We start from the raw sequence: 6,737 nt of genomic DNA on the forward strand, positions 1-6,737 counted from the left end.
GGAAATCTAAATTCACCTCCAAATCCAAATCCAAGGGGTATCCAAACGGGCCCTTAGGGCATGTATTTAAAATATAGAATAGAATTCAAAATCTCCTTCGATGAATTGAGTTTATGCTTCTATCATAGATTTCTTCAAATTGTATAGAAATGGTTGTTGATACGTCCCCCTGGAAAATATTTCTTTTAGGAGGGGTAGTATTTCTCTGATTATTTTGTTCAACGTTTCAAAATAATATGAGAATATGGAAGAGAAAATAGAGCAGTTGGCCTGCTGATTTCGAAGATCATAGGCATCATAGAGTATATGCATATAAAGCCTCGCTTAGGTGATGCTTAAAATCACATATTTTTTTTCTATGGATTATTCCATTGGCAGCGAAGAGAAATACATATCATTGTAGGAATTTGTTTGAGATTTTCAAAATGAAAGAGTTTTGAAAATGACTTTGATACTGAAAAGGTTTTTATTTTGGAAAATCCGAGCATTTGAAAAGAGGTGAAATGTTCATGTGAGAAGACAAAAGTTTAGTCCCATATTGGAAAGTGAGTAGAGTAGAAAATGGGTTATTAAGTATGCCTCAACTTTTCCCTCTGTGTTAAACTTCAAAGATTTTATGGTGCAACACGCTCATGTGCTTCCAGTAGGGCATTAGTGGCACTTTTTGGCACACTTTGTACTTCGCACTCGTGCGGTTGCGATTTGGACCACGAGATCACACTTAGATGAGCCCCAACAATCAGTGTCGATTGGGTGTGATCTGGAGCATAGGATAGCATGGTAACGGTTGGTGCTCGATCGAGTGAGATTAACACTGCAAAACCGCAACTAGTATTGTGTACCAACTACCAACTATTGAATCCTGACCCGGACCACAGGTTGGTTATCGGACGCGATCCAATGATCAAATGATCATTACGGGGCGGACCAGCACTATATACTAACCAACAGTCATGGCCAGAGAATCTGGACCGTAATGTCGTGATTGGACGCGATCAAACGGTAAGATTTTAGCCTACTCTAACCACACGTAGGTCTATAAAAAAAACTAGAAACTCACCATTTGTGACATCATACGGATTTCCACGTGGATACTTCTAAATTTAGAAATTTCAAAGTACTTCTACATTTTCTTAAAGCCTTTCTAAGCCTTCTTTACCATCAATTTTGTCATTTAACTCTGGTTTACTATTATTCTCCAGAAACAAAAATCAGGATCTCAAAGACTTGCAAAATCCAAGGTGTTTAGGGTTTGTTGCCGTATGTGCATTACATCCATGGTTTAAAATTTCAGTTTCGGTAACCGTTTCGGACCCCACCGAAAACCAAAATTTCGACAAAATCCGAAATTTGGTTCCGAAATTATGGGCCGAAATTCTGAAATTCCGGCCGAAATTTTGGAACACTTTTTTTTAATTAAAAAAGGCACATAATCGAAATTTCAGACTGAAATTACCGGAAATTTCAGCCAAAATTTGGTAAATGACGAAATAATGAATTTCGGCAAATTTTGGTTTCGGTCCCCATTCGGATTTCCGTCGAAATTTAAAACCATGATTACATCAACAGGCATAGGTGGATTTTCTACCGAGCTTCACTGTACCTTGGAGGAAAATTCATGATTATCCTGTGCACATTAATTTAACAATTAGTGGGGGGGAATATTGTCTCAAGGAAGGCTACATCGACATTTGTAACACGCCTTGAAGCATCTCGTCTCTATTTTTTCACTGATTGTTCACCATCTTCACCTTCATTTTTTCCAAAATCCATAGAGATCTTCATGGTGCTTCAATTAGTCAAGTAAATGACTCAAAACTTTGTCAAACTTGAGTGCTTCAGTACAGTAAAATTCAAGAGATGGCAAAAGAAGGTTCAATTCATTATCACTATTCTCAAGGTAGCCAATATTCTTACCACACCAAAGCCAGTAGAGCGTGACGAATAAACCATCGCGGAGGCTCATGCACGGATGAAGTTGGAGCAACATGATTACTTGTGCAAAGGCCATATCTTCAACGCCATGTCCCACAATCTTTTCGACATCTGATCACAATATGGAATCAACGAGCACACTTTGGAGGGCATTGGAGGTGAAATACCTATCAGAGAATGCTGGACCAAAGAAGTTTGTCAGTGTGTGTGTGATGCGTCTCTGTGTCTGTCTGTACGTGTGTAGTGAGTGTGTGTAGAGTGTGTATGTGTGTGTATGTGTGTGCAAACTGTGTGTGTATGGATGAGTGTGCATACTCACAGTCATTTATACACAGTCTACTCACACATGCATAAACATAGAATGACTATGCCCACCGAAAAAAGTGTATGGATGAGTGTGCGTGCGCGCGCACATAAGTGTGTGTTTGGGTCGTTGAGTCTGTGTGTGTTCGAGTATTAGCGCCTCTTTGTGTTTGTGTCTATGAGTGTGTTTGTGCGCTCGGGCTTGTGAATGTGTATGTGAGCTTGTATTTGTGCCTCTGAGGGCACACGGGCGTATGAGTGGTGGTTGGCCGGGGGGGAGGGGGAGTGAGCCTCTAGCTCAAGTAGTTCAGGCTTTGTTCTCCATCTCAGAGCTTGAAGGTTCAATCCCAGCTTATCAACTAAAAAAAGTGTATTTGTGTGTGATTACATGAGTGTGTTTCCGTGTGTACTAGTGTGTGTAGAATGTGTTTGTATGTGTGTGCCTGCGTGTGTAGTGTGTGTGTGTGTGTGTGTGTGTGTGTGTGTGAGTATCTCTCTCTCTCTCTCTCTCTCTCTCTCTCTCTCTCTCTCTCTCTCTCTCTCTGTGTGTGTGTGTGTGTATGCCTTTGAATCTCTCTCTCTCTCTCTGTATGCCTCTGAATCTCACTCTCTCACTCTGTGTGTGTGTGTGAGAGAGAGTGTCTGTGTGTATTTGTGCGTGCGTGTGTGTGTGATTGCATGTGTGTGTGTGTGTGTGTGGGATTTGAGTGCGTGTGTATGAGTGTTTGAGTGCGTGTGTATGAGTGCAGTAGTAGTGTATGCGTGTGTATTATAAAATGACTGATGATAAATTAGAAGTAGAATTCACTTTTGGAAAAGGATAGGTGGAAGTAAAACTCACTTCCGGAAAAGTCCTTACTCTTATTGATTCCTAAGGGGCCGTTTGGATACACGGATTTTAGAATCCAGGATTTCTTCAAAATTGTAGCTAAAAGACCAGAGAAGAAGCAGACCAGCCGTCGTTTTTTACTTCTTGCCCTTCTTTCCATTAGCAAGAGAGTAGCAGATCCTCCCATATTTCCAGGTTTTAGAAATCTCAGGATGCAGGAGAGATTTTTAAAACATGAATTTCTCGCTTAAAATCCAAGAAACGCTGTCAGGGCAGCATACAGCAGCTTGATCATGAACCCTCTTTTACACTGTTTTCAAACTAAAAACCTGGATTCTAAAATCCGCGTATCCAAACGGCCCCAAATGATTTCCATAATCTTATTTCCAAAGCGCCAAGGACCGCTATCCTCCACTTTAGCCCAGCCATTGACATTCTTGGACTCTCCTTCCAGTCAAAGATTTCCATAAAGTCTTTTCTAAACAGCCGGATACCCATAAGACGCATTTTGATCTCTGCCTCGTTTGAGTCTGCTATGCAAATTGGTATGGAAAAGGCCAACACCACCTTACCTCGATCATCAATAAATACTAACAATACCCATCAGGCTCAATTTCCCAAGGAAGAGGCATCAACATTCAGTTTTATCACTTGAGGATGGGTTGGCTTCCATCATGTCTCTTCATTTTCCTTCAATCCTCTTGTTCCAATGATTTCCTTCGAACATCTAAAAAAGTCCTGGGTCCCTGTGCCCTGAAACTCCTTCCTAGAGAGAGCCCAATCTACCATGAGAATCTTAATCCTTAGAACGCGCTTCCGGAATGGATGCTCCTTTTCGCCAAATACCATTGCCACAGCAAAGGGTACCATTTGCTAGAGCACCTTGCCCTTGTCCCCTAGTTGACGACAATTCCATGCATCAAGAAGATCCCTATCAGACAAAGGAAATGCCCACAAAATACCAAACCATATAAGCACAGCAGTCGAAACTCTTCTCTCCAATGAACAATGAAAGATGTGGTTGACCATTTCTTCTGCATCCATGCAAAGATGCACCGCTTGGCAAGCATAAATTGCCTTCTTTTTGGATGGTCAATCCAGTTGATTTACCTAAAACCGCTGTCCATGGAGGTGCCAAGTGGTAATACATGGATCCTTCCAAAGAATCGTGCCAACAAGTCAACAACTATTAGAATTAAATTCATGGATCAGGCAAAGATAGGCATGTTATAAACACCCAAGCTTTGGTCCTGCATAGTTCATCCTTAAATCCTCCATAAAACATGCCTTCTTACCAGGATACTATAAGCCAATAACCAATCATTAAAATAGAGTGGATCAAATGATACAAGGAGATGTGATGCATAAATACATCAAGCCTATCACACTCAGATTAGCTAGTGCACCATATGACTGTATAATAACTTACCTCCCACAGAAAATCTCCACATGTAAGAGAGTGCCTCTAGATCCAAAGTCATTGATGGTATTGCAAACTTTTTGCTTTCACAACATCGCACACCATATCATAGGCAAGAGATCCTAAGTCCTCTGTGTGTTGTAATAAAAAATTTAGAAGACAGGGTTTCATCAAACCAGTAAATCCGCTCTAATGTCTGATCTTGTTCATGGACTCTGAACTAACTCTTGAGCACAATGGTGCCAATGTGGATCATGAGAAGAATTTACCATATTAGGAGAACATATTTCAATGGTTATTTGTCTTTTCTCACTACCAATAGTCTTTGCAAGAACATATCCCTCCCGTAATATGGTGAAAGCGATTGCTATCTCTTAATATTATATCTCTTCTCATAATCTTTGAGATGAGCTTTATAGCAGAGTGGCAATCATCACAAACTCGAAGATTTTTTATGATTCTAATACAGGTTCCTGGAGGAATACTGATCAACCCAAAGGCAATTGCTATTTTCTCACTATGAACATACAGTGATTGCTCCTTCTCTTCTTGCTCTACATCACATAATATGGATTGTGTATAGGGAAAATAGCCTTCAAGCTCAAATAGTTTAGCCAACTCATCCAGCATTGCATAAATCCTATTGGTTTGAGGATGAGATTTATCCCCTGCAAAAAATTGATGGACAATATTATTCACTTCTATCCAACTTTTCCCAGCTGTTCTCTTCATCCCCGAAGCCTTTATCATACGTCTCACCATTTTCACGCCATCCCAATCGCCGTCTCTAGCATACACATTGGATAGAAATACAAAACCACCAGAATGTTGTGGGTCTAGTTCTAGAATTTGGTGTGCAGCATATTTTCCTAGTACAAACTCATGATGGATCCTACACGCACCAAGCAAGGCACCCCAAACAACAACATCAGGCTTGATAGGCATCTCCATTACGAATCGATAAGCCTCACCAAGTCGGCCAGCCCGGCCAAGGAGATCAACCATACAAGCATAGTGTTGAACCTTGGGAATCACAGAGTACTCTTGACTCATGCAACGAAAATAGTCACGCCCCCTATCCACCAAACCAGCATGACAACAAGCACATAACACACCCACGAAGGTAATCTCGTTTGGTATCAAACCTCGCATTCTCATATCTTCAAATATCCTCAACGCCTCCATTCCTCTCCCGTTCATCGCTAATCCCAAAATCATTGAACTGCAAGCAACCACATTTCTCTCAGGCATTCTATCAAACACAAGGAGAGCATCTTCTACCATACCGCATTTAGAATACATATCTATAAGTGCACTGCCAATAAACAAATCCAATCCATAACCATTGTCCTCCAATAAAAAATGTATCCTTTTCCCAAGACCAAGAGCACCCAAATTAGCGCAAGCCGAGAGAATGCTTACCAGAGTAACGTCATTAGGCTTAACCCCGGCCGAACCCATTTCCTCAAACAACTCCAGGGTCTTGTCAAAGTACCCATTCTGCGTGTAACCAGAGATCATACTGGTCCAAGAGACCACATTCTTTTCAGGCATCGCCTCAAACAGCTTCCTCGCCAAACCCATGTCCCCAAACCTAGCCAAACCCGAAATCATCGAGTTCCACGCTACCACATTTCTCAAAGGCATTTCATCAAACACCCTGCGTGCAGACTCAATCCCGCCCATTTTCGAGTATGAATCCAACAAAGTGGCTCCCACATACACATCTGAATAAGTACCAAACTTGGTGACATGAGAATGAATTTCTCGTATGGGTTCCTTCGAAGAAAAGGCCACGGTACAGGCCTTGAGCAATGGAGGGAATGTAAAACGGTTGGGTCTGGTTGTTGGGTCGTTTGATTGGCTGTTTCGAATGTGGAGAAGGTAGAGAGAGAAGGCATTGGATTGGAAGATTGTTGATTGTGAGAATGCTTGGAGCATTGCATTGAATAAGTAGGTGGTGGGGTTGTGGGTTTGGGTGAAGATGGAAAAGGCATAATTGATTGCTTGGAAGGGGTGGGTGAGGGCGGAGATGAGATGGGTGAGGAGGAATTGGTCTTGGTGGAGGTGAAAGAGTATAAGACGACAGTGAATTTGCTTAAGATGGTGGGTGGTGGAGGAGAGCTTAAGAAGAGTGTAGAGGTTCTTTTGGAGGTTGGGCGAGTTGCCTCCTGCCTTCATCTAGATACTCCGAAGGAGAGTATAGGTTGTAATGTTGTATACAACATGTTTTAAAACTCATGTCAAAGA

The 6,737-nt window shown here is 41.6% G+C and overlaps 1 pseudogene; it reads right to left on the reverse strand.

Annotated features, from left to right (window-relative positions):
• Positions 1-1,584: 1,584 nt before the first annotated feature.
• Positions 1,585-6,737, reverse strand: LOC143854648 (pentatricopeptide repeat-containing protein ELI1, chloroplastic pseudogene; annotated as a pseudogene).

The sequence above is a fragment of the Tasmannia lanceolata genome, unplaced genomic scaffold (assembly GCF_043159265.1).
Source record: "Tasmannia lanceolata isolate RefF3 unplaced genomic scaffold, GAP_Taslan_0.1 ptg000020l, whole genome shotgun sequence".
NCBI classification, from domain to species: Eukaryota; Viridiplantae; Streptophyta; class Magnoliopsida; order Canellales; family Winteraceae; genus Tasmannia; species Tasmannia lanceolata.